At 48.0% G+C, this 14,316-nt stretch overlaps 1 long non-coding RNA gene across 1 annotated transcript in view; it reads right to left on the minus strand.

The window, feature by feature from the left end:
- Nucleotides 1–365: 365 nt before the first annotated feature.
- Nucleotides 366–14,316, minus strand: part of LOC125747224 (uncharacterized) — a 52,537-nt gene continuing 38,586 nt past the window's right edge. Inside the window, exon 3 of the long non-coding RNA XR_007399266.1 lies at nt 366–434. This is a non-coding gene — a long non-coding RNA (uncharacterized LOC125747224). The remainder of the gene's footprint in view (nt 435–14,316) is intronic.

The raw sequence follows: 14,316 nt of genomic DNA on the forward strand, positions 1-14,316 counted from the left end.
CCCTAAAGCCAGCCTTACAATTTTAAGAGAGAGTGATCTTTAAAGCCACATGTCATTTCTGTTTATTTTCATATAACCAGTAAAAATCCGTTGATGATACACACACGCCTGGACAGGAAACCTGACTATGTTCAAACAACAGGAACCAAATATTAACCAGAGTTTTAACAAGAGAGATGCACTACAGACAAGCAGTCAATGTATAGACAATCTTATATTTGTTTGGTAGTTACTCTTTACAGCGAGATAGAAAAAAAATGTCAATTAGAACAACATGTACTAAGATGGCTACCAGAGTTATTTATTAATCTGGGGTTACGCCCACCTCACACAGAGAAAGGAATCTAATACGTGGTGTTGTGTTTACCTTCTACAAGGGCTTGCTTGCTTAAAGCAATCTTCACTTCCGATTCTAAGAGATCAGCCTTGTTACCCTGTGGACAGAAAAAAAAACAACAGGTTGTAATCAAACAACTGCTCTATCTAACCAAGAAACGCATGTGCAGAAACCAGGGGCTAAAACGACAGTCAGGAAATCGTTACTCGTAGGCCTACTTCAGTCGCGATGTGCGTCATGCCCCAAATGGCCACAGGGGGACTGCTGGGAGAGATCCGGAGTGGGGGGCACTGCCTGGCCATGTGTACGACCTCCACTTCCTCTGCATTCCCCCCTACACCTACCCCTCGTCATTCCAATAAGCGCTGACCCGCTGACAGATGTGTGTGTGGGGATTCCCGAACTATCTGTCTGACTGCATGCAGATATCAAAAGGACAGCATTTCATATATATCAAACTGCATGCGAAACTCAGGCCTTTTAACATATCCCGAAACCTGCTCTCCATTTGAATACTGGCCTGATAATGTTTGTCACCAGTGTCTGTGGGAGGTGGGGTGGGGGTGTCAGGGTTAAGTCACGCGGCTCGTTTGCCGGCTCGCAGCTGACTTTCTCTCTGCTTTCTGAGGCATCTCGCTTACTTTTTTTTCAGGATGCTTATCTGGGTATGAAAACACTAGTAAATCAGCACCACTCCGGTAACGAAATCTTCCCACATGTGATACGTGCTGCGCCATGTTGCGCATGTTTAGATGAGTGTGGGGGGGGCTCCGTGTCACGCAGGACGGGCACTGGAAGGGGACGCTTACGTTCAGATGCTGGAAAAAGTGCAACAGAACCATGAAGTGTGACTGGTGAGTGTGAGTGAAAGGCCAGGTTACACCTTTTACAGTGAGCAGCGGAGGCGGTTGGCTGGACGATTCGCGAATCACGTCCAGAGTGCTTTTACTCCATGCTATTTTCATTACTACTGCGTGTAAATATGTCATGACAGACGGAAAGGGAATGACATAGTGGTGCTCCTACATAATTAAATATTAATTTTTCCCAAAAATTAGCTTTTTTTTAACCCGGTAAAGCATGACACTTATATGACATTTATATTAAATGTTAAATAAATTAGAGACATGTCAACTTTCATTGACGTTACAGGAAACAGACAGGTGTTATACCAAATCTGACACATACAGACATTCTTCAGTCAAACAACATGTGTTCATCCACAGGTCTTTACGTTTGTGAATTTAAAATAAATAATTTAAACTTCACAGCTGAGGTCGTGGCTAAACTAAAACTAAAGTGATTTATCCAAATACAATGGAAAATAAAATGTAATTTGTTTTTCCTTGCCTAAAACATACAAAGACCCCCATCTTACTGGTGTCCCCACTGAGGAGGGACCCTCCCAAACATCTGCAGAATCCAGGAGGGCCAATTCGGGCTCCAGGCCTTACCTCCGAGGGCAGACCGGCCAGCAAACTTAGGAAACTATCTCAGTGGCATTTGAATAAAAGCATTTAAGCGAACCCAAATATGAAGAATGTCAATTCGTTTATCCTAAGCTTCTGTATGTGTCTTATTTGGCAGTCAAAACAGGAGCCCGGTATCTGTGGGGCCTGGCTCTGTGGGGCCTGGCTCTGTGGGGCCTGGCGTTTATCTGGCCACAACTGCATACAGATTTAAATACGCAAATGCTCACTTTCTGTGTTAATGAAGCAATTGTCCTCGCTAATTCTGGTCAACCCTGACTCTGAATCCAGGCGGCAGAGGTGACCTGCTGTAGCTGTGGATGCTCAGAGCTGAATAACTCTTGATTCTCATAATTCATCACCCTCAGTAGATATCAGGTTCAAAAGCACAGGACTGAACCTGTATCAGTTATACTCACAATAAAAAGGAGGGTATGGGACACGACCGAGGCAGGGCAGGGTGTACTTTCTATCCACCACGCAGGACCAAAGCAGAACAGAGTACAGCTTCTACTTGTCACATAGGACCAAAGCAGGTCAGGATACAGCTTCTATCCACCATGTAGGACCGAAGCAGAGCAGGATATAGCTTCTACCCTCTGTGTAGGACCGAAGCAGAGCAGGGTATAGCTTCTACCCTCTGTGTAGGACCGAAGCAGAGCAGGGTATAGCTTCTACTTGCCGCATCGGACCGAAGCAGAGAAGGGTACAACTTCTACCCACCGTGAAACAGGACTGAAACAGAGCACAGCTGCTACCCACCACATATGACTAAAGCAGCACAGGCTTTAGCACAGGATTGAAGCAGAGCAGAGTCCAGCTTCTACCCGCTGTGTAGGACCAAACCAGAGCAGGGTACAGTTTTTACCCTCTACATTGGACCATAGCAGCAAAAGGTACACGCCAGGTAGGACTGAAGCAGACCAGAGTACAGTTTCTACCTGCCACTAAGGACTGGAGCAGAGCAGGGTACAGCTTCTACCTGTTCATAAAGCAGTCAGGGTGCTAAATTGACTAAGACAATAGTTACATTTCTACAACTTGCAGTAAGTTCTTATAAGCTGCTCTGCAATGTTTACAGAACTGTACCTTGAACAAACCAGTTCATACTAAATTATTTCTGTTAGATAAGTGAGACCTGTATGCATAATTCACATCTACACATGGCACCAGGACACATACAAACATTTCCAAAGCCGGCTGTAAATCAGTGCCCACTAGGAGGCGGTGTGAACATGGGGCATGTGTACTCCATCTGCTCCACGCCACTTCCCTTCAGCCAGCATTGCCATGGTCGTCACGCTGGAATCAACAGCGATGGGCCTGGACTCGGCAATGGAACAGAGCCGCTCGGAGAACCTCCCCAGCACTCCTAATGGAAGGGCTTTTAGGCACTTCAAGCCACTCGCTGAGAAGAGGAGTGCATGAATATTTAAGACAGGCAGACGTTATTCCATCAATTAGCCCGAGTATGCTTCATACGATATGTGTGGCTGTTCCGCAGACGCCCCCAGCCAACTGCAACGTGCCATTACCATATTAATTTATGCTCAATTTCTCCATCATCAATTGGACGGGCCACCGATTTACCCCCGTCCCCGAAAAATGAGCCCTCGCTGTACCTCGGTGGTCTACTGGCTCACAAATGGATATCTCAAAAAGAAAGGAAAAAAAAAATAGGAGACTCACCATGCTGTATGTGAGGAAGTGAGGGCGAGGGAAAAATGCAGAGAGAGAGCAGTGACTGATATCTACACCGCGCGTATTTGTGTTTGTTTTTAGGGTGTGTGTGCTTAAGATTTTCCATGTCACTGTCTGCTCCGAAATACAGGAAAATCTAAAAAGTGAGTCATTTCGAAACAAATGTAGCTGTTTACAAGTGATTCACAAAAGGGCTGATTGTACAGCTTCTCTCTTTGTACTCTTATTAACACAGAGCGATTCAATGAAAACATACATGTCGTAAAACAGCCTCAAAGGAAGAGAGAGAGAAAAAAAAAAAAAAACAGGCCAAGCGTTTCTCAAGGCGAGCTTTTGGCATGATGGGGTTCACCCGCATTTACTGTAAACAAAGGCACTTTCCAGGCCCCCGCCAGACGCAAACAGTGCCCTGACACCCAGCTCCTCTGGACATTTAAAAGCTGAAATTGCAAGACCGCAGCCCGTCCCACGTCAGGACTCGGATCCGGGACACTTTTTTTCCCCCTTTTTCTTTTTTTCCGGACCTGCCTTCACGTTCTGCTGAGCTAGAGACAAAGTACACAGACTACACAGGGAGAGCTTTTTAATACCAAGGAAGGGGAATTCCTGGCCGAGCCCAAAACAAACAGGGCACACATTTCTCCGCACTGTTTAAATGTTCTCCGGCAGACAGCACACCCGCGGCAGAATGGGTCCCGTCACCATTCCCAGACACGGCGGCATGGGTACGAAAAAAGAACAAACAGGGAAAAGGGCAGTGCGCTCTAACCCTCCTCCAGTCCGACCGAGCAGAGAAAAGTTACAGCTAAGTCTTGATCAGCACTGTGACCCCATAACTTTCCAGCAGGGGGGCACACGGAGAGCTCACCACAGCAGCATGTCACTTACGGATAAATCCCCCCTCCCTGAATGTAACCTCTGTGCCCTCCCCCCCCCCAACCTCTCTCCTGTCATCCAACACAAACCCACCGTGATATTAACATCGAGCGCACGGCAGTCACGGGAGCACAGCGAGAGCACTGGGGGCGACCGCGGTCCGCGAGGTCCCTCTCACCAGCCACCGGGGCAACGCCTGGACAGCTGGACTGCCGAAGGCAGGAGTGCCACCTTCCCTCCACCCCCTCCGGCCTGCTCCTGAGAACCGCTCAAGTGGACTCCTCAGCCAGCTGCCCCTCTAGCAGGGACAGGGGGATGCAAAGCGAGGCGCACTCATACACGCACATCCGAAGGAGGAGGCAAAATATAAAGAGAGTGAAGAGCAAAAAGGCAGGTGAAAAAAAGGCCGTCTGACTTACCCATGAACAGCGAAAGTCAGGTCTGAGAAAACAAAGAAAGAAGTAAATCCCCCGCGTTCGACAAAAAACAGCACGACGAGCTTGATGTGTGGGTCCGCAGAGGGGGGGCGTACGGCTGCTGCTGGGGCCCCGACGGAGCCTCTGAGGAACTGCAGCTATGTGGTCTAAACACAACAAAAGCCGAAGCCTCGCAGTGTCGAGATTAAATATGCAGGAAGAGGCCCTTTGCATAAACACAAACACTCTGCAAATGAACAACTGGCACGGAGCAGCTCCTGCTGCTGGTCCTACCTGTCCACGGCTGCTTTTTAATTAAATAGAGCACCTGGTGCCCTCATAATGGGGCAGAAAGGAGCAAACAGGAGCTCTGTGTGGGTGTGTGTGTTTTACACAGCAGTCTTTAATAAACGTCCGCACATTCGCAAACATATTCCTAAGGGGTGCAAAATTGGTTCGCTAAGTCGTTCCAAGTCCTTGAGAAACACTTGTTAAAGCGATACGGCTAAATCCTCCGCAGAGTTGGATGCAGAGGTGGGAGTTTATGGCCCGCAGTCCCCTCCTACCTCATGGCTAATCGCGCAGGTTCCTCAGTTACCCGGGTAAAAGAAGGAAGAAAGGAAAAATGTGTCTGGATGTTAACGCCTGCGTGGTGACGCATTCAGCCAGCGCACGGGGACAGAACTCCATTACGACACAGATATGCATTAATACAGAAAGTCTGTTTCGGAAGCAGCGTCTAAACTCATCCACCTTCTTTAAAAGAGATCATACAAGTACTTACTTTTGCTCATTTCAGAGAGGGAGGCGGAAAGAATAAGTAAAAGCAAACTTAATCTAGGGAGCTGTGAAACGCATCCTGAACAGTTTACAGGTCTCAGGTGGTAAATAAGTTGTGAAAAGCCCTTTCAGATTCTCCCAGCACCGGTACAGTATTTGCTGAAATGGAATGATCACGTTACCAAAGGATGCAAATACCCCTAGTGACGGATTCTGAGGGAGCCGCATTTCTGTCCCCGGTCATATCCAGCAAGAGCGTTTGAATCCCACAGCACTGGGGACCTATTGGATGGACGCGAGACGGAACGTAAACCACAAGAGCAGGATGACGGCAGAAAACAAAACGAATTATAAAGGCGACACTGTCCACCCTGCAGCCCCCTCTCACTCGAAGGGAATTAAAGTCCCCGGCACTGACGGAATCCAGCGGGCTTGGCAGCCGAGCGCCTGGGAAAAGCTGCGGACCGGCTCCGGACGCCAAGGTGACGACTGGAACGTGTCATTGTCACGTGAGATCCACTTGCTGGGAACAGACGGGGGAGACACAGGTAGAGAGAGAGAGTGTCTTTGTGGGGGTACTCTGAGGGGTGAGGGGCAGGAGGGGGGCAAGAGAAGGAGACCTCTGGAAAATAAATACGCTATAGCATTTCAAAGGCCGGGGACACAAACATTCCATTGCTGAGGCTAATTATCGGTGGGAAATAACAACAAGAGAGGGACCCGGCGAAGCCAGTGGCTGAGCGGCCTGTGCGCTGCGGAGCAGATGATGAAACGCGAGAACCACCGCGGACTGGGGGCTGGGATCCCGTATGGCAGCCAGCCGACTCACACACCAGATGTGAACCTCTACCAAAACGCCCCCGCACAAGCTCTCGGACCACAGGTCGCATTGCGGGGCTTGGAAAATACCAAACGGTACCGGACTGGGAGCCAAACTGGCAGTTTATGGCCCTCAGTGTCTTATGTCACATGTACAACGAGCGCGTGTCATGCAGGCATTTCAATTTCAAGGGGGGGGGGGGGGGGTGAACATATGGAACGTTTTTATGTCTAACTACCCAGTGAGTCATAAAAGTGGCGGTCAGAAAAGGCTTTTCATTGGGTTCAAGTGTGACCACTTCAATAAATTCCCAGTAGGAGGCGCAAGAGGGAACCATAAAAGCACAAGCAAGACGCCACCATGACTCCAGCTAAGTGTATTAATTGGCCTGCCTGTGCTGGAACGGGCGTCACGTGTGTATCGCTGTCACCAGTTAACAGGAGAGTCTCCCAGTCACTGGGAGAACGGCGACCTTCCAAACAGGAACTGGAGTGTGTGTGGCTTTTGCTAATATAAAGTACAGAGATACGACGGCTTTGTTGTTGTGGCAGCCATACAGAAGTACACAGTATTACGAGACCCTGCCTTGTGCCCATTGCTTCCGGGAGAAACTCCGGACCACCCGCGACCCAGGAGGATAAGCGGTTTGGAAAATGGATGGATGGATGGATGGATGGATGGATGGATGCTTCCCCTGGATCATGGGGCAACATAAGGCACCACCAGCTTCTGAGCTACAAGGCACCGCGGTCCATTTTCCTCTTTATGTGTCGAGGCTGACTAGCAGCTCCCATCCACGCCTTAGGAAATGTACAAATCATTTGGAAGGATGTTTTATTTGTATTTATCCTTGACTGATGCTTTTATGAACACAAAGACAAACGACCTAGGTGTCGTCGTTCATTCTCTGTGACACACTGATCAGTCACTGATTTATGCTGGAATCCCACAGACACCAGAAGCATACTGGGGTTTTTGTGGCAATTTTAGCAGAATGTCAGGGAAATGCCACACGCAGGATTGACTAACAGTGCGGGGCCAGTTCAGCAGCTTAGCTAACTGCATTATGGGTAACTGTCGTCTTCTGAGCCTTACATTAGAAGCAGCTGGCTGCCCAATGGCACCTAGGAGACGCATATTTGTCTGTTTATCCGCATGCTGAGCGGCACAGGTGGGGGGGGGCTTTTAGGTTGCCCCAGATGACATCACATGATCATGGTAACCATGTTAAATCCCAAAATGTGTCGATTGCTTCAGAAATGGAACCAATTAAAGACTTACAGCTCAATGCGGGGATATACCCCCCACCGCCCAGCAGATCACTGGGCGGGAAAGCAGTCCGTTGAGGTCACGCCCATCGCCCCGCATCACTCCGCTCCCCCACCTGCCTGGTCTCCCCAATCCTGGATGTCACACACACACATTCCAGAAGCACTTGCCGTGCCTCTCTGCACTTGTGCCGCCAGCCGGGGCAAACTCTCTGTTCTCGTTAGCAGCTCTGCGACTAAAACCACAGAAATTGTGCTTGTGGTGAGAGACATGTCATACCGGCCTTGGTCTGAGGAGCAGAGACACTACTGTGACCTAAAACATTAAAAAAAAAAACCCTCTCACTGACTCCTGCGTCAAGAGGGAAAGACGTCTGCAGATAGCTGCACAAAAGAACTGCCCTTCATTTCAGAAGAAGAAAAAAAAGTTTTCATTTCATTAAGTCAAGACTAAAGCACCATTATCTCCCCACAGACCATAATCACCAACCGAAGGATAACAGGACAGAAAGCAGTTTCCAGTTTAGTCATTAAAAGGTCTTTGTTTTTCCCTTTCCTCTCAGAAGAGAATATGCAGTCAAGTAATAGCAGCAGATCCCAGGGCAAGAGTCACAAACATGCGGGAGCTTTCAGCTTTGTCTGCCGGGCAGCACTAGCGCCATCAGAACCGCGCTAAACCGCTAGCCGACTTTAAAAGGGGGCCTCTTAGCTTCAGTCAGCTCTCTGTTCCTGACCCTAACCCCTCCTTCACACAGAGGCCGAGGACTCGGCAGACTAACAGAAAGCCCTGCCATCCCCCCCTTCTTCCTTCTCTCCTCCTGCCTCCTCGATAAGAAACAAGTGTAATTAACCACATTTCAAAAATCAAAATCGGAACGAGCATGCAGACTGTTTCATAAATCGCATGTAATGTTTTAAAAGACTAGTGGCGCTTGAAGGTGCTCGCAATGCAACTACTACCCTTTAAACGGAGTCCCGGAAGGATTCGGTGCAAAAAATAGTAACTTTGGATTTAATTAGCTTATAAAAATAATTGCCATTAGCCATCTCAAGGGCTGCGGCGTTGGCGGCTCCTCCCCCATCCCCGACGTGCCGAAGATAGAGGAGGAGCCGCGGTTCTGACGCCCACGTCCCGCGCTGACACCGCCGTCCAGTTCATTAGAATACTGTCACTGTAATTAGGTCAGCCAGAGGCTAGGCCTTTAGCTCAGTGGCTGGATTGTAACATAGGAGGCTTGGGGCCTGGTACGGGTACAGATGCGGGTACGGATGCAGGTACGGGTACGGATGCGGGTTACGGATGCATGTACGGGTACGGATGCGGGTACGGATGCATGTACGGGTACGGATGCGGGTACGGATGCATGTACGGGTACGGATGCGGGTACGGATGCAGGTACGGGTACGGATGCGGGTACGGATGCAGGTACGGGTACGGATGCGGGTACGGATGCAGGTGCGGGTACGGATGCAGGTACGGATGCAGGTACGGGTACGGATGCAGGTACGGGTACGGATGCAGGTACGGGTACGGATGCAGGTACGGGTACGGAGGCGGGCATGGGTACGGATGCAGGTACGGGTACAGATGCGGGTACGGAGGCGGGTATGGGTACGGGTGCAGGTACGGGTACAGATGCGGGTATGGGTACAGATACAGGTACGGGTGCAGGTACGGATACAGGTACAGGTGCAGGTACGGATACAGGTACAGGTGCAGGTACGGATACAGGTACAGGTGCAGGTACGGGTACAGCTCTGACCCAGACCCAAGTGTTCAGGACATGGACTGCTGGTGCAAGCATGGAAGGACCCGATCAGAGCTTCTGTACAGTCCTCCATGAAAATTTAAATAAATGTTTCGATATTCCAAACAGATGTCCTGAATATATATGCATTAATATTTCATACTGCACTTATTAGAATTACGATCGTAAGGACTCCCAGGGTTTTATAAATATATAAGTACCATAAGCCATATTTCTGACAGTCAATCGTAACAGTAACTTTTCACACAAAGTCATACATAAAAAGCTAAGACACAGCATTCCAGAGGTCATTCTTTTAACAATGGAAACTTAACCAGCTATGAAATTACACATTATTCAAAATATGAGTCTATTCTGTCGTTTGAACAGGGGAGAAAAAAAGCAAATACATGCATTTATCACCTTGCGAATAAGTAGCTGCTGTGCTGGACGCTTAATGTATGCAGGAAAACAGTGCTGACAAATGTGCTGGCTGGGCGTGGGGGCACTGGGAAACGGGGCCACGCACACCCGCCATGAACCTACAAGCCATGCAAATGTTTCCACTCACGAGTTCAAACCCCACGCAAATTGAGAGACATCCTTCATGCTGACGCGTCTCCCGATCCTCCGGGGACACACTGCGTCTTTCTCTGGGGTGAATGGGGGCCTGAGCCATGGCATTCTCCGGTCACGATGCAGCTAGCCTCACCGTATTCCCAAGCCGGCGCGGAGATGCCGACCTTCCCAAATGCCCGGAGAGCCTCTTTCTCACAAGAGGCCCCAGCTGGCCCTTAATCACAAGCTCACGAGCCCGAATCCCAGGTGGAAGGGAAGCCATTATTAACTCATTAACACAAAATTATAAATAAGCAAATCGCAGTAATTATATAGGAAAGTTACTCCGTGTTTGCAGCAAACCGCAACGTCTTCCTATTTGACCGAGGACTATGGGGACGTCACACGGTGACCAGGCTGGCAGGCAGGCACTCGAATGCCGAGAAACAGCCACAAGGGCCGGCGCTCCAATCGAGACGGCAGCGTGAAGGAGCACCTGCCTGTGTGGCTGACGTGACGACGGTTTCCCAGTCAGTTTAACCCAATTTCAGCTCACGGTCACCCGCACGCAGTTACATAAGGGGGGGGGCATTTACAGTACAAGCACAGGAAATCGCTTGAGGCAGGCTGTGGGTAGGCGGGGGCAACACCGAGGAACATGGCAGTGACGGGTGTAGGGTGCTGTGTGTGACGGCGCTGGGGGGGATATATATATATTATATATAGTTAGTCTGACCCGCTTTTACCCCCCCAGTCTCGTGGAGAGTGCAAGCCCTCCAATTCATCTGGGAGCTCCAAGATGAACACACAAACTCCAGATTGCTGAGAAAGTGGCTTTAGTAAAAGATACATTTATATTGATGTCATTGATAAGAATACAGGATTGTCAATGAGCTAGATATTTAACTGTGGGGAAGTATTTACTCGATCGGTTACTATTTACTTGATTAATTATGTATCCATAATTCAGCGCAGAAATTAATAATTCAATTATATAAATGAGTGGTGAAATTAGGGGAGGGCGAGCCTTCAGACGGACGTATCCCCAGCCCCGAGATCATGACTTATGCTAATGGGTAGGTGTGAGATGTCAGCGCTCTCATCGCCCGCTTAGTTTCCCTTCTACTACAAGAGTTCCAGAAATGCTAGTGATGAGAAATCAAGAGATAGGTAGATAAATAAGCCGAAGAGTTGCCATGGAAATCGCCGACATCATCCCAATTTAAGGGGCGCTTTCAGAGCGTCTCAGGCTGGCCCGGCGATTCGGTCCGCTTGGCGTTTCCACGTGGGAACGGAGGATGCTGACAGCCAGCTCCTACACTGAGCTTGGAGATCGCCCGCATCCCCCGTGTCACACTCAGGAGGCTTAAGGAACAGATACGAAAGCTAACCCTGAACCACAGACGGTACAATCAGAAACACCTCAGAGCCTTTAAAAAGAACATCCACCTCTCCAGACTTTCAAAATCAAACCCTAAAAGCGAAATCTTATACGTTATGCAACAGGCTTAGAAACCAACAGCCGATATAGTGGACATCACCACCGCAGATTCCGGAACTATTCATTTTATTAAAAACTGGTTCAACAGAAAAATAAACCAATGTCACTTTTCCTAAGAAGGCAAGAAAGCATTAAGATGCATTATTAAAAATTTGAAAGAAAAACGTCATCTCTGCCACACTGGCTGAGATAGATGGAAATGGATCCCGTGCAGCGAGACGTATCGTCAGGACATGTCCGCCATACATCACATGGGTGTGAAATGACGTGGTCTAAATTTAAACCCAACCGAAGAGCACAGCGACAGGCCGCTTACCTAAATTATTCAGCACAATACCGTTATTAGGGGCCATATAGAATGAAAATTAAATATAGCCGCTTCCTCTTAATTATGACTCTGGTTAACACCCGCTGCAAAAAAAAAGGCAGCCCCCTCCCAGCGCTTGGCCGGGTCAAAGCCCAGTTCCGGTTGGGGGGGGCTGTTATCCTTGGGTGTAACACTCATTTCTGAAAGCGTCGGGAATTAAAATAAACATCTGCCATTCAGCACCACAATAGGGTGCATTGTGCAGTATTCCAGAGAGGAATGACCACGTTTTGGAAGCTGCCCCACTAGCCTTTGGGGGGGGGGGGGGGGGGGGGGGGCATGCTTAGGCAGCAGCACCAGTCTCTGATGTGTAGAGTGACCACAGCCTGTTCTGCTTCCAACACGTGAATTAGTCTTAAAAAGCACCCAGAGTCAGAGACACTTGAGACGGAAATCAACCAATATTCACACGCTCACACTTTTCTCTGTCTATAAAGCCGTCTAAAAGGTTCATACATTAATCACTGTATTCAGCTGAACATTACTGGCTTAACTTGAAATTCATATGCTGTATGTTTCTCATCATAACAGGATCCGATTTCTTAATTTGTTCATTTTAATTATTATTTAATATGTACACGGGATCTCAGTGTCTGAAGTGTGCAGGGAATCCAGGTGAGCGAAGTCCACGTTTCACCACGGAGGCCCTCTTTGCTCAGGTACACCTTGGACGTTATTTACTGACAAATATCAGCACTTCATTTTTCTGATTTAATGCGGCACTAAACCTGGGCTGATCAATAGTGGCTGGTCTCTTTCCCGGAGAGTTCCTGGTTCCTGGTTTAGCTACTTTTCATTTCCCCCTCAGCTTGTCTATCCTGCTAAACTCCCCGACCTTGAGTGAGGACGTCATCCGCTTCCGTGCTCATCCCTGAGCCAGAGCCGATGGTGGGGCAGGACTGAATGTCTGCATGCGTGTGGTAAGGCCCCTTTTAGCTTCACTTCACATGTGAGATTCTTCGGTAACTCCTGTCCCGCGACATATGTGCACCTCGCACAATCCAGTGGGGAAACTGAGCACTCCCCTTAAGAACTTTAAGACAGCGCTAAAGACCGTTTCCTGTCAAAATCAGGGTTCCTCTTTTCTCTTTAGTGACCTGTCACCTGCAGGATAAAATAAATACCACCACACAAATAGCCAGCATTGTGTTTGTGGTAAATAACTTAAGCAACGCTACAGCATCTGAATTATAGCATTTTTTTTTTTTTTTAAAAACAAAAGAAATAATAATTTCCTTGCACTCAACGTCGCCTGATACAAGCCGTATCACAGCACAGTAAGCCTACACATATGGACTGAATGGATTTCACTTTAAACCGCAAGTTTCTGCGGTACGGAATGGGAAACGTGCGAATATGACAGACGTACGGCTAGTCAACCTCACGGACGCTCTGTCAAACCAAGATGTCCCTTAAATTAGAAACAGCTGCATGGTTGACTATAATTAGAGAACTGCACCGCAGCACTGGTGGTGAAGGCAGTGCTTTCGAATGATTGCAGATGATTTCATTTGAATGCCAGCTTGAATAAATGAATAAAACAGGAGTTTCCCTTTAAGGTAAAAACCTACAGTAATATCAAAGCATAATAATGAATGAAGGACTGAAATGCTAAACGTCTTAATGATTAAACACTAAAATACAGAAAACAAAAAAAATAATAATAATAATCAGGTTTGTTAAAAGCAAGAATAACATTCAGGGCCAAGAGTCGCCACTTTTGGAAAGACCTGAATATGCTCGCCTCACTTCCAGCAGCTCAAAATGCACCAAACTGAAAAAAACTAAAAAGCAAATAAAACCTAAAGCTAATAGTAAAACTAAAGATGTAAAAAGACGAAAGCCTGTTAAACTGAAATTAAAATAAAACAGAATGAATGAAATTAAAGGACACACTGCTAGTTGTGTGGTATGATGGGGCCTGATCCCGTCCGGCAATGCCGCCGTGCAGCCCTGCTCATCTGTGCCTGACACTTACGCATAATACGCATTTATAAGCTGTAGAGACATTCCCCAAACTTCACACAGAGGGGCCTATATGGACTGTAAACAGTACACATTCTTCTTCATTGACCACAAACGGCGACAAAAACGCCCGCAGCTCGATGCTAACTTCGCTAAACCCGAAGAGGACGTGCAGGGTCTCCGGAAGGTCGGCCTACAGTCAGCTCCGCCAACCACCCCACCCACCTGCACAGCAAAACTGCTTCTCCTCTATGCATCCATCCGCCCAACAAACGGGCCTCATGCAAATGGAGAAACTCTAAAGCTGCTAAACTGTTCTCCTTTAATATTTGAATATTTAAATAATGGTATATCGCACCGATTTCCGTGTGTGTGTGTGTGTGTGTGTGTACAGGAGCCGTACGTCATGGGACAGAGCAGAGATAACGTGTTCGTCGTAATTTCCATTCGTAAGAATATACCTAAAACTGGGTAAGTCATCTTAGAAGCCGGTTTTGTTATGGAGGTGAT

Source organism: Brienomyrus brachyistius, chromosome 8 (assembly GCF_023856365.1).
Source record: "Brienomyrus brachyistius isolate T26 chromosome 8, BBRACH_0.4, whole genome shotgun sequence".
Lineage (NCBI taxonomy): Eukaryota > Metazoa > Chordata > Actinopteri > Osteoglossiformes > Mormyridae > Brienomyrus > Brienomyrus brachyistius.